This window comes from Vicugna pacos, chromosome 10, assembly GCF_048564905.1.
Source record: "Vicugna pacos chromosome 10, VicPac4, whole genome shotgun sequence".
Lineage (NCBI taxonomy): Eukaryota > Metazoa > Chordata > Mammalia > Artiodactyla > Camelidae > Vicugna > Vicugna pacos.
The window spans coordinates 2518528-2539459 of record NC_132996.1 but is presented as its reverse complement, the minus strand read 5'-3'; the positions used below and the strand labels follow the sequence as shown (position 1 = coordinate 2539459).

At 38.5% G+C, this 20932-nt stretch overlaps 1 long non-coding RNA gene across 5 annotated transcripts in view; it reads left to right on the top strand.

The window, feature by feature from the left end:
* LOC140698895 (uncharacterized) overlaps nt 1-20932 on the top strand; it is a 52220-nt gene that overhangs the window by 12386 nt on the left and 18902 nt on the right. For 4 of the 5 annotated variants that reach the window (XR_012076897.1, XR_012076900.1, XR_012076899.1 and 1 more), the window contains exons 1-3: nt 185-457; nt 3013-3127; nt 8068-8202. This is a non-coding gene — a long non-coding RNA (uncharacterized lncRNA). Of the gene's footprint in view, nt 1-184; nt 458-3012; nt 3128-8067; nt 8203-20932 lie in introns of those variants that run through there. The other variant, XR_012076898.1, reaches the window with a different exon arrangement.

Sequence of the window (20932 nt, the reverse complement as noted above, 5' to 3'; positions counted from 1 at the left end):
CAAAAATGTATGATGGTTTGTAAATCTATTTTTATTATATCTTCACTTTTACCAGTGTCATATGTGTGTGTGTTTGCCCAAGTGCTTTAACTACCAGCAACATAAGAAAAATCTGAATACTAAAATGTGAAAATAGTTTCCTGGTTTGTGTTTTCATTCTCCCAATATAGGTTTTGGATGACAAGTTTATATTTGAAAAGTACACACCCTGTTGGAGGTGCTCTGTACATACACTGAGATACTGCACATAAAATTGCCTCTGAAGCCCAATTATCTGAAAACCCGGTCCTCAGCCTTTGATAATTTCAGCTGTTTTATGAAAGTCCTCCAAGTGGATGAAAGTATCATCAAGCCGGAGCAAGAGTTTTTCATTGCCCTATTTGAGAAGAGCTGCGTGAATGACTTTTATATTCAGGATAGAGATACATTCTTCAATCCAGCCACCAGAAGCTGCATTGTAAGTCTAAATCGAGTTTAGCTGCTGTCTTGGGGGTGATTTAGAACCTGCTCTTGAATTATCAGTGATTTGGTTTGGGTGGTTTGGTTTGGTTTTTAAAAGATGCCCATAAAAAGGATAAAAGAGAAAGTAAAGAAATATGCCTACAGATTCCTGTTAGGATAGTAAACAGTGACTGGTTATTTACCCTGTATAAACCACACACTCTCTTAGAATCTTTTTAGGTTTACTTCATCCTTTCTCAGATCAAGTATCAAGTAAGGTACAGTGTTAAAATATTTCGGGATTAACAGGCTTGTGAGCTTCGGGATCTGCAAGGCAGCTTTCCCTTCCCATGGTGTAATCAAATGGCAGAAATGAAATAAAGCACCTCATGTGTCCTCCGGTGTTAACAGGAAAAGGCTAATCTTCTTGACCTTGTTTCTTCCTGGGTAAAATGAAGATAACATGTCAGGAGGCGACAAGCTCATTTAGGGCAGGAACCATGTTGTCTTGTTCACTGCGGAATCCCAGGCACCGGGAAGGCTGAGTTTAACGAGTGAATGAATGAACTGTAGTTCCCCCAGAGTTACAATGTGGGACAGTGACGATTAGCAGCTAAGAGCATAGACTCTAGAAGGGAGGGTACAGCTCAAGTGATGGGGCGCATGCTTAGCAAGTATAAGGTCCTGGGTTCAGCCCCCATCTCGTCCTCTAAAATAGACAAATAACCTTAATTACCCCCCCACCCCCCACCAGAATTACCTTATTATCTCCCCACCACCAAAAAAAAAAAAAAAAAAAAAAGAAAGAGAAGAGGCCAAGAGCGTAGACACAGGCTGGAACACCTGTGCTGGTTTCTCACTGTCGGTCTTGTAGAAGTCATTTAGCCTCTGTGTTTATCAAGTTCCTCCTCAATAAAATGGGGATAACAATAGTGCCCACCTCGTAGAGTTGCTGTGGGGATTAATGAATCTGTGTCAGTGTTAGAACAGCCCTGGCTAATATTAAGTACTCTGCATCTGTCAGCTCTTTTCATAATTACTGACAGATGTTATTATCAACCAAAGAAGTATTAGTTCTTTGTAAGGGAAATACATGTTAGACCATTTCATTTATCATTTTCTGTAATTCAGGCATTCTCCCTCTGAAATACCATTTTCTGTCTGTGCACTAGGAAGCCACAGGGCTTTCCAAATTTCATCTGTCTGGGTTCTTGTCATGATGGCAATACTGCAGAGTGTTGACTTTTTTAAGGACTCCGTCTGAGATGACAGCAACCTCTCAAATTTGGGAGAGCTTCTCTAACTGACAACATCTCGCTTGAAATGAGGTGTTTAAAATATAACAGCTTCAGACGATAAAAGATGCCATAAATGCAAGGATGTTATATCTAAGCTCTTTAAATAAATCCTGTCATTGAAATAAAGGAAATACTATATTATAGCACTCTATGACTTTGTTATATTTGCTATCCATTTATCTGACTCTCTAAGACCAAAGAAAGCAAAGACTGAGATTGATCATTACTACTGTGTGGTACACGTATTTGTGGATGGAGACAATAATGAAATGCACTGTTTAAGATAATAAAATGAACACTAAACAGCTGCTTGATGCACATGCATGAACAGAAGAGGGAGCTGGGTGCAGGGAGCAGACACTGAGCTTCCTGGATCAGAGACCCAACATAGCAGTGCAGCTCAGCAGTCCACATGTTTTATATTTATGTCCCAGCAAAATTAGCAGTGAGAGACTGAAATGAACTTTGGGGACGCTTGCAAACAGCTGTCATGATTACTAATGTGGGACATCAGGATTCTACAGTGTTTAGTTGGCATCTGCACACAACCAGTTCTTTTCCACTAAAGTCTATTGTAATTGCTGGTCCCACATCCAGGCTGAGGAATCATCTCATGTGGTGTGTGGGAGGGAGTTAAGTAGAGTCAGGACTCATGTTAAGGCTGGGTGGGTAATAATCTGGTTCTAGTACAGGAGAATGGAAAGTAGGTCAGGTGGGAAGGAGAATTACTGGATTTAAATGATGTTTCTTAAGTAAGCTAAATGTATAACATCATGTGAAGTTTCTTGGTTGTTTATATTCCATGTGCTGTCACTGAATAACTACTGAATTGTGGGGACAAAAAAGCCTGGGTTTTAGAATTGACCCTGTCCCTAACCTGCCAGAGTCCAGGTTCCTCCGGGTGTCCAAGGAGGGGGCTGGACCGTCAGGTGTCCCTCCACTGCATCAGTTTGGGCACTTGGGTGGCCTAGTTTTTTTTGCTGTGGAAGACTGGCCTGATTGTAGGACATTAAGCATCTGCAAAGCTCTCCCCAGGTACCCACGGTGGCCCCAGGACTGTAACATCCAAGTGTTCCTTTCCACCCATACCCTCAATGTGTTAGTATTAATTCTGGGTGAGAATTATGAAAAATTATATGGTACCTCCATACATTCTGGCAAGTAAGGGCCCCTTATTTACAAATGACCACTAAGTGATAGCACCACATATTATCAACAGAACATGGGATCACGTGGTGACAGTGACGCTCACCTGTTTGCTTCTGCTTCCCAGTGCAACTTCAGCCTCCGTCAGAGGACCTCAGCTGCCCCCGCAAACAGGGCCTTCTGTACAGGGAATGGGCTCCTCCTCGAAGCATAGACAAGAATCAGCCACTAGATCTCATCAGGTGAGCTGTTGTGGAGAGCACTCCAGTGGGAAGGGCTCAGGGTTGCCCTCACGGCATCTGAGGGTGACAGTCCTCCAAGAGTGTTACCAACCAGGAAGCTCACAGGAGCTCTGAGCTTTGTTGCCCCAAGTTTTTACTGGAGGCTTTATTACAAAGCCATGGTTTATTGGGTCACTACCGACATGGCGAACCCAAACTCTAACTGTAAGTCAAACCTTTCCTTAGCCCTAACTGCTGAGCCCCTTCCTCTCCTGGTGGTTACTCACTTGTCACAAAGCTCAAAGCCCCACTCCTCTAATCACATGGTTGGTGTCTCTGGCTGGCCAGTCCCCATCCTGAGTCATCTCATGAACACAAGCCATCAAAAGTTCCACCATGAATAGCAAAGTCACTCCTATCTTGGGAAATTTCAAGTCTTTAGGGGTTGCCGTCCAGGAACTGGGACCAAAGACCTACCAAATTCTTCATTAAACAGGAGTAAATGTTAGATTTCACTTAAATTATAAAATAAGAGAGAAATTCTCACTGCTTTGCTGTATCTGCTGTTCGACACCGGTTCACTACACCATGTGACTATAATGTCGCGCTCAGCATGTGTCTTCTCAGAGCAGCAGTGCCGGCTGCTCCCCGGGAGCTTATGCTGTTTGGGCAAGGCTGCTGGGGGAAGGGAGGCCAAGGACAACCGAGCAAACAAAAATCATCGGGTGAATAAGGAAACAATGTCAGATTGAAAAGAAGGAAATAACACAGTGTTGTGATGGGAGACTTGGGGGGAAATGAATCAAGAAAGCTATCTTTGAGTAGGTTACATGTGAGCTGAAATGGTGATAAGGAGGCTGAACTTTGAGGATCTGTGAAAAGTCACCCCAGGAATTGAGGCAGCTTGTCCATTGGCCCCGAGGCACAAATGTGCTCAGCAGGTTTTAAGTGATACTGGAGCCAGCGCTGGTGAGAGGGATGAGACGCGAGGCTTAGAAGGGCACCAGGAGCATGGAAAGGAGTGTAGACTCTAAGTGCAGTGAGAAGCATTCATGACAGTTTAAGCACTAAAGTAATTTTCTCTCACTCACATTTTGCAAAGATAATGTGGAGAATGAATGGCAGGGACCCAGGAAGCAGTGAGGCCGGGTCGGAGGCTCTTGGAGTGGGCCAGATGAGAGATGGTGGGAGCCAGGGAGGAATGCGTTTGGGGAGTGGAGCTGACAGGATGCAGTTATGGGCTGGCTGTGGATGGTTAGGAGAAGAGGAGGGTCAAGGTAGCCCCAGGTCGGCCTGGAGCCAGGTGCGTGTTCTTTCTCATCACAGTGCCCCATGCAGGTGCCCACCTACTTGGGCAAACCTCTTAACCTTCAAAGTGAGGGTTTAAAACACAGAGGTCTTTTTGTTTGTTTCACATTTTATGGAAAATTTCAAACATGTACAGAAGTAGAGAGAAGACCACAGCCAGCCTGCCGGTATCAGTCAACCAGCTCCAGAATTATAAACTCAGAGTCACTGCCGTTGCATCTTTCATCTCCACCTGCTCCCCTCCCCCACTACGGGATCATTTTGAAGACAATCCTACATAGCTTAACCTTTCATTAGTGAAATGACAAGGTCTCTTTCAAATACAATTGGAATATTCCTTTTTTTTTTTTTTAGGGTTACAAAATAATTCCGTGATTGTCACAAAAATACACTTTTAAGTAGTTTTGGGGTTGAAATCAGGATCCAGACTTGGTTCAGACATTGCATCTAGCATATCTCTCAAGTGGGTTCTAATCTATAATTTTCCAGTTTCTCATTTTCCTTGAAATTCCTGAGGGGTTTCTCTATTTCCTGTTTGGCTGAATTCATTCTCCCCTTTGGTGTTAGACTTGTTTCTCCATCCTATGTATTTGCTTTAGCTAAGTGATTTAATCCTCCCCTAAAAGCTTGATCTGATTGAGGTTCAACTTTGTGCAGGAATACTTGTTATGTGAAGTTTTGTACTCCTGTCATAAGGTACATAATGTCCAGTTGGCTCTCTTTTTTTGATGACCGCAGCCAATAATGATTGTCACCCAGGATCATTATTTCATAAGGGATTTTATTTCATGTGGTCGTACTCTAATTTCCTACGTCAATTATCAGCAGGATCACAGTCATGAAGAGGCACTTTCTCATTAACCCGGGTTATCGTGTAGAACATAGTTTTAAAAGAGGATGTTTGTACATATGTAAATATTCAAAGCTGATACATTTTTCTTTTATTTTTAATTTTTTTTTCTAATGGAGGTAGTCAAGAATGAATCTAGGACCTTATGCATGCTGGGCACACACTGTGCCACTGACTGTACCACATCCCCCTTGAGATTCATATTTATATGATATTTTCCTTATGTTATTTTTGTTTTATGTTATACAGTTTTTGATGGCAGGGCTATGGCTCTTTAATCATTCCTTGTGGGTTTTGGGGCTTGTGTGTGTGTTTGTGTTTGTAAAGAATGCATTTTCCCCACTATTTTAAGTATGTTTTGCTAAGGAAAATATGTTGATCTGTTCCCTGCTCCTGGTCCATGTGTTCCCTTTGTTGCTTCCCACTAGTGGCCCCTTGAGCTCTGTGACAAGAGTAGCATGTCGTTAATCCAGGTTGAAGGAGATCTGAAGAGATTTATTCAAGGAGATGAAATTTGTAGACAATGTATTGGAAAGTATTGAGAAAGTTATTCATTCGGAGAAGGTCTGGGGTTGAATTTTTAAGTGCACAGAAATCTAAGCTATGAACCACCAGGACTCCAGGAAAAACAAAGTAGGGAAGGAAAATGTAAGTCTAGCAGACAACTTGCTACAGCTGTGAACAGTCTGTACAGAGTCCTAATAATGTAAAGCAAGGATACTGAGTTGATCAAAATTATAATGTGATTATATCAAAAGGTTGGAAGAATGAAGTTTTGGGTGTGTATATGAGATGGGGTTTGAAACAGAGCTTAATCCTCATTTTCCATAATATATAGTTAAATAGGTGACACATAAAGCTGAAAAAGACAGTAGGCTGCGTTACAAGGATATTAGTCAGAGATAGGGAGTAATTATTCCAGGAGTCAGCAGTAGGAGCTGAACGTGGTTGCTTCTGGCCAGGAAATGGGGCGTTTGTTGGGAACTGCTCCTTTTTACAATCGATGTTCGAGAACTGTTTGACTCTTTAATGAATGTATGGTATAACTTTGATAAAAAGAAATCAAAGATGAATTTTGAAAAATTGATGTTAAGAATTGGGGTGTTTTTGACAGAGAGAGATAACAATCAGACAAACTACATTTGAAGGGATCCCCATTATTCCTAGCCTTTCAGCAAGGACTAGGAGGCAGACATCTGTTTAAGATTCAAAAATTCTGTCTGACTTTCTTACCGACATGTAACCTTTGTAAATAATGAACTCCCCGTCACTGTAAATATCCAGGCAGGGGCTGCCTGACCAGCTCTCTAACTAGCAGGGTGTGTTTACCACTGGCCAGTTGGAGCAGGAAACTTCTAACATTCTTTCAGTTTTGAATGTGGCATTTTTTGGATGGACAGTTGATAAGAATGTATTACAAAAAGCTTAACATGAAAGAGTCCAAGACATCTCAAATCCATTGCCAGGGTTTTCTCTGCCAGACACCATCCTGAGCCTGCCATCTGTGAGCCAGGCCACAAAGCCCAGTCACATGAGAATGAACACACTTTGTCCCTCCTATCTGATTTGGCATCGGGCTCAGCCCTGTTCCCCATGGTCTCTGACCCATGGTCTCTGACGATGGAGCTGGTCTCACAGCAGCCTTGTGAGTGCTGGTCCAGCCCAAGGGGGTTCCTGCGTGAAGTTTCCCAGGACTGCAGGCTGTTCTCAGAGCTGAGTCCCCACTAAGCTAAGCCCACCGAGCTCATCCCAGCTCCAGACTGAGCTAGAAGCCTCAGAGTGAACTCAGAGCTGAGGAAATCCACAGGTTTTACCCAGCACTGCCGAGTCAGCAGTGAGCCAGTTGAGGGAAGTATCAGCAACAGCAAGACACAACTGAGCTAACACTCATTGTTCCGCCTCATCCTTAAACCCTCTGTGTCTGCCTGTCTGTGTCTGTCTCCCTTTCAGGACCAGCCTGGCACCGCTTAATGCCCTGCCTCCTTTCTTCTAATCTTGCCTCCCTGGCCTGTTCCATCTACTCCAGATTAACTGAGAAACATTGAAGAGTTTTTAAAACCTAGGGACAACAGTCGTGCTAGATACAAACAATACAGGGCATTGCCTTTCTCAGTCACTTCCCTCCTGCCCTCTCCCATTGCCACAATGAGTGTTATGAATATTTTCTCAGAGAGACATTGCACTCCCAGTTTTTATCATTATCAGCCATTTCCTTATTATGTGTGATTTACGATGCATTTGCTTCAGGGAAGTTCCCGAGATAAGGCAGGAGCAGATGACTGAGCCAGTTGTTGATGTCCACTTGTGTCAAGCCTGTTAAGAATGATCTTTGGGGGGATTTGTTGAATGTGCCAGACTGTCCAGTGGGTGGTGATGATCCCCTACATCTGCTCCGGAGTCGACCTCGTCCCCTCCTTTGCTCTGTTCTCATTTATCTCTCTTCAGCAGGTGAACCAGTCATCTGTACTTCTATGATACGTAACATACTTCTTATTTCACGGTACAATATGGGGGCTGCTATGAAAACGCGTATGTTTTAAGTGTGAATTGAGTCAGAGGTTTAAATTTAAAGCCCCCTTTATTTAGAATCAGAAATTAATATGATGGAGGGAGGGTGTAGCTCAGTGTTAGAGTGCATATCTAGCATGCATGAGGTCCTGGGTTCAATCCCCAATGACTCCATTTAAAAAACAAATAAATAAACCTAATTATGACCCCAAAAAACAAAGAAAAAATAAATTAACATGAGGATGAAGCTACAGTGATTGTGTGTCTTCTGAATCTACCTTCTGTCTTTCTGCAGGAAATTCTATGGAGAGACGGTTGGAATCTACTTTGCTTGGCTGGGCTATTACACTCAGACGCTCCTCCTGGCAGCAGTCGTGGGGGTGACTTGCTTTCTGTATGGATATTTTAATCAAAATTACTGTAACTGGAGGTAACTTCTCTTTATTCCTTGTTACCATGCTTAACTTAGAATGACATTCTCCAGGAACATCCATGTTGCTGCAAATGGCCCTATATTGTCAGTATTTATGGCCAAGTAGTATTCCATTGTATTAATATACCTCTGCCTTAATCAGTCATCCATTTATGCACATTTAGGCTGTCTCCATATCTTGGCTATTGTAAATAGTGCTGCTATGAATATTGGGGTGCAGGTGTCATCCTAAAGTAGGGTTCCTTCAGGATATGTGCCCAGGAGCTGGATTCCTGGGTCACATGGCAAGTCTTTTCCTAGTCTTTTCAGGAAACTCAATATTGTTTTCCACAGTGGCTGAACCAAATTGCATTCCCACCAGAAGTGTAGGAGGTTCCCCTTTCTCCACAGCCTCCCCAGCATCTGTCATTTGTGGATTTTTGAATGATGACCATTCTGACTGGTTTGAGATGATACCTCATTGTAGTTTTGATTTGCATTTCTCTGATAATTAGTGATATTGAGCATTTTTTCTTGTGCCCATTGATCATTTGTATGTCTTCCTTGGAGAATTGCTTTTTTAGGTCTTCTGCCGATTTTTGGATTGGGTTATTTGGTTGTTTCTTATTAAGTCATTTGAGCTGCTTATATATTCTGGAGATCAAGCCTTTGTCAGTTTCATTTGCAGAAATGTTCTCCCATACTGTAGGTTGTCTTTTTGTTTTACTTATGGTGTCCTTTGCTGTGCAGAAGCCTGTAAGTTCATTTGGTCCCATTTGTTTATTCTTGCTTTTATTTCTATTGCTTGTGTAGACTGCCCTAGGGGAACATTTCTGAGATGTATGTCAGATATTTTGCCTGTATTTTCTTCTGGGAGTTTTATTGTATCTTGTTTTATGTGTATCTTGCTGAAGAGACTGTCTTTATTTCACTGTATATTCTTGCCTCCTTTGTCTAAGACTGGTTGACCAAAAGTTTGTGGGTTCATTTCTGGGCTCTCTATTCTGTGCCATTGGTCTATATGTCTGTTTTTGTACCAATACCATGCTGTCTTGATGACTGTACCTCTATAGTATTGTCTGAAGTCTGGGAAAGTTATTCCTCCAGCCTCTTTCTTTTTTCTTCAGTAATGCCCTGGAAATTCTATGCCTTTGTTGGTTCCATATAAATTTTATTGTGATTTGTTCTAGTTCTATGAAATATGTCAGGGGCAATTTGATAGGGATTGCATTAAATCTGTAGTTTGCTTTGGGCAGTGTGACCATTTTAACAATATTGATTCTTACAATCCAAGAGCATGGGATACCTTTCTATTTCTTAAAATCTTCTTTAATTTCCTTCACCAATGGTTTATAGTTTTCTGTGTATAATTCTCTCACCTTCTTGGTTAGATTTATTCCCAGATATTTTATTACTTTGGGTGCTATTTTAAAGGGGATTGTTTCATTACTTTCTTTTTCTGTTGATTCATCATTAGTGTAAAGAAATGCAACTGATTTTTGAACATTAATCTTGTAACCTGCAATTTTGCTAAATTCTTCGATCAGCTTTAGAAGATTTGTGTGGACCTTTTAGGGTTTTCTATATTAAGTATCGTGTTATCTGCATATAATGACACTTTTACCCCTTCTTTTCCAATTTAGACCCCTTTTACTTCTCTTACTTGCCTGATTGTTGTGGACAGGACTTCCAAGACTATGTTGAATAGGGTTGGTGATAGTGGGCATCCTTGTCTTGTCCCAGATTTTAGTGGGAAGGTTTTGAGTTTTTCACCATTGAGTGCTATGCTGGCTGTAGGTTTGTCATATATAGCTTTTTTGATGTTGAGATATGTTCCCTCAATACCCACTTGGGTGAGAATTTTTATAATAAATGGGTGTTGAATTTTATCAAAACTTTTCTGCATCTTTTGAGATGATCATGTGGTTTTTGTCCTTTCTCTTGTTGATGTGAAGTATTACATTGATTGATTTGCATGTGTTGAACCACCGTTCTGTCCCTGAGATCAACCCCATTTGAGCATGATGTATTATCTTTTCTCTGTGCTGTTGGATTCTATTTGCTAGTATTTTGGTTAGGACTTTTTGCATCTGTGTTCATCAGTGATATTGGCCTGTAATTCCCTTTTTTGGTGGTGTCTTTGCCTGGTTTGGATATCAGGGTGATTGTGGCTTCATAGAATGAGTTTGGGAATATTCCTGCTTTTCAATCTTCTGGAAGAGTTTGAGAAGGACTTGTATGAGTTCTTCTTTGTATGTGTGGTCGAATTCCCTGGTGAAGCTGTCCAATCCCGGACTTTTATTCCTAGGGAGGTTTTTTTTTTTATTGTTAATTCGATTTCAATCCTAGTGATTGGTTTGTTCAAGTGGTCAGTTTCTTCTTGATTCAGTCTTGGTGGACTGTATGTTTGCAGAAACTTGTCCATCTCCTCTAGGTTATCCATTTTTTTTCATGTAGTTTTCCATGATATCCTCATATGATATTCTGTATTTCTATGTTATTTGTTGTAATTTCTCCATTTTCCTTTCTTATTTTGCAAATTTGTGCTCTCTTTTTTCTTCTTTGTGATTTTGCCAGAGGTTTGTCAATCTAGCTTTTGGTTTGATTGATTATTTTCTTAATTTTTTTTTTTAGTCTCTATTTTATTTATTTCCTCCCTGATATTTTTTATTTCCTTCCTTCTGCTGACTTTTGGGTGTTTTTGTTCTTCTGTTTCTAGTTCTTTTATTTGGTGGGTTAGATTGTTTATTTGATATTGTTCTTCTTTTTTGAGGAAAGCCTGTATCGCCCTAAACTTTCCTCTTAGCACTGCTTTTGCTGCGTCCCATAAGCTTTGTTTGGTTGTGTTTTCATTTCCCTTTGTCTCAAGGTATTCTTTAATTTCAACTTTGATTTCATCATTGACCCATTGGTTTTTTAATACCATGTTGCTTAATCTCTGTACTTTCCTTTTTTTCTCCTTTGTTTCTCTGTAGTTGATTTCCAGGTTTAATTGCATTGTGGTCAGTAAAGATGCTTGAGATAATTTCTATCTTCTTAAAATTGTTGAGGCTTCTTTTGTGACCAAGTACATGATCAATCCTAGAAAATGTTTGATGTGCACTTGAAAAGAATGTGTATCCTATTTTGGGGGGTTGTAATGCTCTGAAAACATCCACTAGATCTAATTTTTCTATTATATCATGTAATTTCTCTGTTATCTTATTTGTTTTCTGTCTGGAAGATCAGTCTAGTGATGTTATTGTGGTGTTAAAATTTCTGACAATGATTGTATTCCCATCAATTTCCACCTTTATCTCTGTTAGTAGTTGTTTCATGTACTTAGGTTCTCATGTTGGGTGCATATACATTATTGATTGTAATATCCTCATCTTGTATTGCTCCTTTAATCATTATAAAATGTCTTTATTTATCTTTATGGCCCTTGTTTTAAAGCCTATTTTGTCTCAAATCAGTACTGCTACACCTGCTTTTTTGGCATTTCCATTTGTATGGAATATCCTTTTCCATCCATTCACTCTCAATCTATATGTGTCCTTCTCCCTAAACTGTGCCTCTTGTATGCAGTGTATTGAGGGTTCTTGCTTTATTATCCAATATGCCATTCTGTCTTTTGACTGGAGCATTTAGTCCATTAACATTTACAGTAATTAATGATAGATGAGTGTTTATTGCTATTTTGAACTTATTTTTGCCGTTGATTTGGTATTTCTTCTTTGTTCCTTTCTTCCTCCTTTTGTGGTATGGTAATTTTCCTTTGATTATCTTGGATTGTATTTTGTTTTAGTGACTCACTTGTAAGTTGTTGGCTTGTAGTTACACTTTTTTGTAAGTCTGTTAACCAATTACTCTAACTGTGTGTACTAAACAGATAGAAATGTAATCTCAAACCCATCCTACTGAGAACAAAAAATTTAAAAAAAAGAAGAAAGAAAATAATACTCTATATTTTCTTCCTTCCCTCTCCCACTCAATGATTTAGATGTCTTCTTTTACAATTTCATGTTTATTCTATTTGTAATTCATGGTAGTTATCAGCTTTCCAGTTATTAGTTCTCATTTTTGTAGCATCGTGCTTCTTTTCTATTTAGAATAGACCTTTCAATATTTCTTTTAGCATGAGTTTAGTGTTGCTAGAGTCTTTTAGTTTTTGCTTCTCTGTGAAATTCTTTATCTCTCCTTCTACTCTAAAGGATAGCCTTGCTGGAGAAAGTGTCCTAGGCTGCATCTTTTTTTTTCATTCAGGACTTTGAATATATCTTGCCACTCCCTTCTGGCCTGTAGTGTTTCTGTAGAGAAATCAGCTGAGAGCCTTCTCTTGTAAATCACTCTTTGTTTTTCTTTTGCTGCCTTTAGGATCATTTCTTTATCCTTCAGTCTGGCCATCTTGATTATGATATGTCTTGGTGTGGGTCTTTTTGGGCTCTTCCGGTTTGGGAACCTCTGAGCCTCCTGTACTTGGGTGTCTGATTCCTCCTTTATGTTTGGGAAGTTTTCAGTCATGATTTCTTTAAATACCATTTCCATCCCCTTTGTTCTTTGTTCCCCTTCTGGAACCCCTATTATACATAGATTGACATGATTTATATTGTCCCATAGGTTCCTTGTATTGTTTTCATTGTTTTTCTCTCAGCTGTTCTGATTGGGTGCTTTCTGTTATCCTGTCTTCTAGGTCACTTATTCGTTCCTCTGCATTATCTAGCCTGCTTTGTACAGCCTTTAGGTCAGATCTCATTTCAGCCAATGAATTTACCAATTTTACTTGGCTTTTCTTTATAGCTTCTATTTTGTTTTTGACATATTTTATGTCTCTAAACACTATCTCTTTTAGTTCCTTCAGTAATTTGATCACTTCTTTTTTGAAATCTTGATCTAGTAGGCCATCAATGTCTATTTCATTGATCATTCTTTCAGGGGATTTCTCTTGCTCTTTTAATTGGTAGTACTGCCTCTGTTTCTTCATACTGCTCATATCTCTCTGGCACTCTGGCTTAAGGAGTATCTGTTATGTATTGTGGTCCTTAAAGTAGTTTATTTGTTTATCTATCTAAAGCCTATGTGGGAATAAAACTTAAAAACGAGAGAGAGAGAGAGAATTTTAAAAGAATGAAGGAAAAGGAGGTTTGAAAACAGTGTACAATCAATAATAGAAGAACAAGTTGAAGCAGATTAGGAATCGAGTTGAGATGTCTTTTAAAAACCTTAATAAAAAGAAGAAAAAAATCAAAACACAATGTTTGAAACCTGTGAATATTCAATAACAGATCAAAACCAAGAGAATTAAAAATGAAATGAGAACTGTAAACATATAGAACTGTTTAAAAAGTAAAGATTGAAAAGGTAATAGAAAACAAAACAGATTTAAAAGATTTAAAAAACAAAGATGTGTTCTCCTAGAGACTGTGCGCTCTTAATGGTTTTATTGAGAGGTCTTTGTGTCTTCGCCCTGTTTCATGAACTCAGCTTGCTCTGTTGGCCCCCTCGTCTGTTCTGCTCACAGTGTCCACCAGCAAGAACATCATGCCCCTCCAACACTGGGTCAGGTGTTGCTCTCCTTTGTGGTGGGTGGGTGGGTCCCTCCCCCTCCAGATGCCGCAGTCAGTGCTGTACCAATTGCTCCATAGGTGGGCTCAGCTTCAAGAATAACAGCTTTATGGAGATATAATTCACATACCATAAAATACAGCCTTTTAAATTGTGCATTAGGGTTTTAAGTACATTTCAGGGTTCTGTTCCCATCACCCCCAAAAGGAACCAGTACCCTTTAGTAAGTCACACCCTAACCTTCCTTTCCCTTAGCCCCCAGCAGCCACCACTCTACTTTCTGTCTCTACGGATTTGCCTGTTCTGGGCATTTCATATAAGTAGAACCATACAGTATGCTGCCTTTTTGATTGTCGTCTTTCATTTAGTGTGATGTTGTCAAGGCTCATCCATGGTGTAGCTTATATCAGTACCCAAATTCCTTTTTGCTTTCAAATAATATGCCATTGTTATAAGTACACCACATTGCTTATCCATCCATCAGTTAATGATGAATAATTCTGCTGTAAGTGCTCATGGACAAGTTTTTGTGTGAACCCATATTTTCAGTTCTCTTGGGGATATATCAAAAATGGAATTGCTGGGATGTATTCTGCTTTTAACATTTTGAGGAATTGCTGAAGTTGCTTTTAAAGTGACTGCACGATTTTATATTTCCAGTAGTAATGTATGAGGAGTCCAGTTTCTCCACATCTTCATCAACACTTTTTATTACCAGGTTTATAGATACATATTTATATATCATATATCATATATCTTTGTCATCCTAGTTGGTATGATGTGGCATGTCATTGTGCTTTTGATTTCTGTTTCCCTAATGCCTACTGATGTTGAACATCTTTTTATGTGCTTATTTTCCATTCATATGTCTTCTTTGGAGAAACATGTATTCAAATTCTTTGCCCATTTTAATTGTATTTGTCTTTGTATTGTCATGTTTTAAGTTGTCTTTTTCTATTCTGGATAAAAGTCCCTTATCAGGGAAAATATTGGAAATATTTTAACCCATTCTGTGGACTGTCTTCTTACTTTCTTGATAAAGTCCTTTGAAGCACAGAAGTTTTTAATTTTACTGAAGTCCAGTTTACTTGATTTTTTTCTTTTGTTTTTTGTGCCTTTACTGTCGTATCTTAGAAGTATTTGTAACCCATAGTCCTGAAGATTTTCTCATTGTTCATTTTCTAAAAGTTTTATAGTTTCAGGTCTGTGATTTATCGTGAGTTAATTTTCATAAATGGTGTTAAGATAAAAGTTCAGTTTTCTTTCTTTCCAGGTGTATGTTCAGGTGTCCCAGCATCATTTTTGTAAAGATTATTTTTTCCCCATTGGAGTGTAATGGCACCTTTGTCAAAAATTAACTGGCTACGTGTAAGAGTTTGTTTATGGACTCTCAGTTCTTTTCTCTCAATATATTTGTCTGTCCTTTATGCAAGTACCACACTGTATGGATTACAGTTTTGTTAGTGAGTTTTGAATTTGGAAACTTCAAAACTTTGTTCTTTTTGAAGACTGTTTTGACTATTCTGGGTATCTTGCATTTCCATATTAGTTTTAGGATCAGCTTGTTCATTTCTGCCAAAAAGCCAGAGCTGCATTGAATCTATAGGTCATTTTGAGGACAATGGCCATCCTAACAATAATAAGGCTTCTGATCCATGAACACAGGAGAGCTTTCCATTTATTTTAGGTCATTTTTAATTTCTATCAGCAGTATTTTAGTTTTCAATATCCAAGTTTCAGACATTTTTCTCAGTATTTCACATATTGTTCTTAATATTCCTTAGTATTTTATTCTTTTTGATGCTATTGTAAATGAAAATGTTTCCTTCTTTTTATTTTTAGATTATTCACTGCTGTTGTATAGACATATACATTTTTTTTATATTTTGATTTTTTTTTAATATATTGATTTGTGTCTTACAATTTTGGTCTGACTGGCTTATTAATTCTAATAGGTTTTTTTTTCTTTTCTATCTCTTTATTTTCTTTGTGGATTTCTTGTGATTTCAATATATAATATCATGTCATCTGGAATGGAAATAGTTTTATTTCTTTCTTTCTAAACTAAAGGCTTTATTTTCTTTGTCTGGTTGCTTGACTAGAACCTCTAGTACAATGTGGATTTTGGGAGGAGTTAATTCAGTCTTTCACCATTATGTATGATCTTTGCTCCAGGTTTTTCATAGATATTCTCTGTCAAATTGAGGAAGTTCTCTTCTATTCCTAGTTTTTATCCATTATTCTATTAATATGGCATATTACATGAATTGACTTTTGTATGTTGAACTGCCTTTGCATACCTGGATACATCCCACTTAGTTGTGGTCTATTTTATATGTTACTGGATTGGATTTGCTTGTCTTCTGTTGGGGATTTTTGCATTTATATTCATAAGGGATTGTCTTTAGTTTTCTTGTGATGCCTTTGTCTGGTTATGGTAACAGTGTGATACTAGTCTCATTGAATGAATTGAAAACTGTGCCCAACTCTTTATTTTCAGATGAATTTGTGAAGGATTTTTTTGTTTGTTTTTATTTTTGTTTTTTCTTTAAGTAGTTGATGGAATTCATCAGCAATGCCATACTGGCCTAGCATTTCCATGTGGGAATGTTTTGGATTACTATTTCAGACACTACTTATTGTAGGATTATTTGAGTTTTCTATTTCTCCTTGAATTAGCTTCAGTCATTTATGTCCTTCTAGGAATTTATTCACTTCATCTAGATTATTTCATTTATTGGCTATATAATTATTCATGGTATTTCCTTATATTCCTTGTTATTTTTGTAAGGGCAGTAGTGACATCCTTCCTTACATTTCTCATTTTAGTAATTTGAATCTTCTCTCTTTTTTCTTCAGTACTAGGTTAAAATTTGTCAATTTTGTTGATCTTTTCAAAGAACCAACTTTTCTTTTTGTTGATTATTCTCTGTTGTTCATCTATTCTCTATTCCATTTATTTCTACCTTTAGTATTTTGATTAGAATGTTTAATTCATTTACATTAATGTAATTTCTTACCAGGTTGAAGTTACATCTGCTATCTGCTTTCTATATGTCTTTTACTTTTCCCATTTCCCCTATTACTACACTTTTTTATACAAAGTAGGCATTTTCAAGTGTGCCATTTTAATTTGTTGTTTTTTTTATCTTTTTCTCCTCCTCCTCCTCCATTGCCCTGGAGATTATAATTAACATCTTGTTTTAAAGCAATCAAGTTCACATGAATGCCAACTGAATTTCAATTGTATACAAAAACTTTGCTTTGTTATCGGTCTTTTCCCTCCCCCTCCTCATGCTGTCACTGTCATACAAATTACACCTTCATGCGTATATAAGTGCATCTACACAGTTTCATAAATATTGTTTCATGCAGTTGTCTTTTACATCAAATAGAAGAAAACACTTATATGTAATACTCTATACTGTTTTATATTTTTACTCATGTAGTTACCTCTACTAGTGTTCTTTATTTTTCAGGTGAGTGTCCATTCATTTACAGCTGTTGGACTATCCTTAGCATTTCTTGTAGGGCAGGCCTGCTAGCAATGGATTCTTTCAGATTTTGTTTTTGTAAGTGTGTCTTAAATTCTCCTTTAATTTTTTTGAAGAATCATTTTGCTGGCTATAAAATACTTGGTGACAGTCTTTTCCTTTTATCACTTTGACGATACCATCCCAATGCCTTCTGGTCTCCATGGTTTTTGATGAGAAATCAACTGTCTTACTGAGGAGCCTTTGTATATGTTGAGCCACTTTTCTCTTTCTGCTGTCAGGATTCTTTGTTCTTGTCTTTTTATACACTGTGTCTGATGTGCCTATTTTAGATGTCTCTACGTTTATACCACGTGGGGTTTGTTGAGCTGCTGGGATGTACAAATTAATGTTTTCATCAAATTTGGGAAGTTTTCAGACATTATTTCTTTATATATTCTTCTACCCCTTTTTTTCTCTCCTTCCTTCTGGCGCTCCCAGTATGTGTGTATTGGTATTGTTGATGGTGTCCCACCTATCTCTGACACAGTGTTCATTTTTTTCATTCATTTTTCTTTCTGTTCCACAGACTGTATAATCTCATTAGTTTCAAGTTAACTGACATTTTCTTCAACAAGTTCATATCTACAGAGAAACTTCTTATTGAAGTTTTTATTTTAGTCATTATATTTGTATCTCTAGAATTTCTAGTTGCTTTTTAATATAAATTTTATCTATTGATATTCTCTGTACAAAGAGATGTTTACATAATTTTATTCTTTAGGCATGGTTTCTGTTAGCTCTTTGAACATATGTGTAATTGCTTATTTATGTCTTTGTTTAGTAAGTCCAGTGTCTGGGCTTCCTCAGGGAGTTTCTATTGACTACTTTTTCCCCCCTGTTATGGCCAAACTTTTCTGATTCTTTGTACATCTTGTAATTTTCTGTTGAAAACTGGACATTTAAAATATTACAATGTGGCAGATCTGAGAGCCAGATTTTCTGCATCTCCAGGGTTGATCGTTGCTTCCATTGTCATTGCTGCTGCAGCTATTTATTTAGTTACTTTCCTGAACAAATTCTGTAAATTTTCTATTCTGTATCATGCATGGCCATGAGATCAGTGTGTGTGCAGAAAGCCTAGTTGTCATCACTGTAATAATGATCAGACAGTGATATTCTTCAATGCCTGGTGCCAATCGTTTGAGCTGTTGCCAGGTGGCTGTGTGTCCACGTGCTGAGGGATGCCCTCAGCACCGGCAGGCTGTCTGCAGCTCTTCCGTAGCCTTTAGTTCTTGCTTATGCAGAACCTCAAGTTCTGCCAGAGTTGAAGGCTTAAGGTTTTCTCAGATCTTTCCTTGCCATGTGCCACACATGTGTACGGCCTTCTAAATTCTCAGAATTCTTTGGAGCTTTTTAACCCTACCTCCACCCCCAGAACGTCTCATTACTCAATTTTGCCTTCTAAGATTCCTAGTCAGCATCAAGTTAGCCTCTACCAGTACCACTGCCTCAGGCAGCTGTAATGTTAAATACTCACTGCTGATTGTTTCCCACACACACTCGGGACAGGCTGTTTGCACAGCATGAGTTTGAAATAAATCAAATAGTGACAGCTCTCTGGGGACGGATTTTTTGAGTAACTTCAAATCAATTCTGCCCCTACCTTGATTGTGAGTCTGTTGCTTTTAAAGGCCACCATTTAAGGAGAGGATACGGGGATGGGGGTAGATCAAGTTACAATGCCACAAAACTCAGTATCTTTATGGAGATTTAGCTGTTTTTTTCTCAAATAAACACGCCCCTCATTGCTGAAAGCCTTGGTTTAATTTCCAGAGTTCTGCAGAGGTTAATTTTGACAAATTTTGCCATTGTCATTGCTTCATAGAGGAGAAAGTTTCCAAGAATTTCACTCAGATATTCTAGAAGTGTATCCCATTTGCATTTGTTTTTAAGTGAGTTACTTGCAAGACTAACTAATTCTACAGCTCCAGCCCCATTCACATAAGAGTCCATCTGCATGGCTTCTCCCACAGGGAGCTGTGTGCAACCTGTTGTCAGTTTGTTGTTTTTCTTATTAAAGTGTAGGGGTTTAAAAAAATATACTCATGAATAGCCCTTTGTCTTTTTTACACGTTACAAAACTTCCACTAGTCTGTGGCTAATTTTTTCCCTCACTTTTCGTTGCTTTAATGAAGTTCTCACTTTTAACGATTTTCAGTATAGCAGTATGTGGATGCTGATCACACGGGTGAGGCATTTATCTACTGTCTAAACCTCAGTCTTTGCTCTGGCTCACTGTCTAGAACATCTGAACACTTCTACTGAACCCCATATGCCAAAGGATGCTGACAGCCCTAATTAAAAAAATGCTTTTTAAATAAACCAAAAAATATTAACTTTCACACTGGAAAAGACAAATCTCAAATTTCCTTGCTGATCTTGCTTTCTGTGATCATTAGCTACATCATGATTATAGAGCCGACAGGCATATTGAGCTACTGATTTTATTTCATCGGATTTTAGAATGCAGAACACATTTCAGGCCCACTTATAGCACCATATGTGTATCTTTAAGGATATGTACATATGATGATGTCTTTATTTTAAGTATCTTATTTTATTTTAAGGACCTACTGCTGTTAACCTCATTAAGGAAATCTTGAATCTGCAGAACTGAAATTTTTCATACCACCATCATCCCGAAGCATCTCTTTTGCACTTAGATGTTGTGTGGCACAGTATTTTTCTGCTCCCTAGAAATGATCAATGTTGAAGGGGAAAAAACCCTCCTCTAATAAATATAGTCCAAATCACACACTTATCTGAACAATGGCCACCAGTTTAGTCCTCACCAATCCATCTACTCGTACTAACACATATTGCTCAACAAAGACAATCCACCACTGAAGTCAGGATCCTCAGCACACGTTCTATCCCCTCCCCATTCTTTGTTGATTCTGACCTACTTTTGTCCAACGCGTCCTGCCAGTCTCTTCGCTGCCTGACTGCAGTTTTTAATTTTTACTTTTGAGTTCCAGGCTGCACCTAGTGATTTCCAGAGAAACACCAGACACCTGGCTCATCAGGAGGGGCGGGGAGGATTTCAGGAAGCTGTTATCCTAACTCACTTGCAGATCAGTGAGTGGCTGTTGTGAGCATTCCTTCTAGATCTCTGCCATGACGGCTGCATCCACCCCAGCAAAATAACGTAGCTCCTCCAACAACCTCTGCCTCCATTCATCTGAGTTTCTGCCTTCAGTGACACTCAGATGCTGCTGATGGGCATTATATATGTATATATATGTTTTAATTGAAGTATTGTCAGTTACAATGTGTCAATTTCTGATGCACAGCACAATGTTCCAGTCATTCATATACACATATATATGTATGAATTCCTTTTCATATTCTTTTTCATTAAATGTTTTTACAAGATATTAAATATAGTTCCCTGTGCTATACAGAAGAAATTTAGTTTTTTTAGCTATATTGATATATAGTAGTTAATATTTGCAAATCTCAATCTCTGATGGGCATTTTTAAAGCCACATCTGGAACCCTTGCAGCAGAAGAGTCTGAGAAATATATTTTCAACCTCACAGCATTTTGGTTAGGAAGTTGGAATAGAGGCTGAGCTGGCTCACCTAACTTGTCTGCCTTTGTGAGTAAAGAGGTCTGGAGTTTCAAGGCCCAATGAAATATCCCAGCCCTTCAGTAGCAAACTTAAA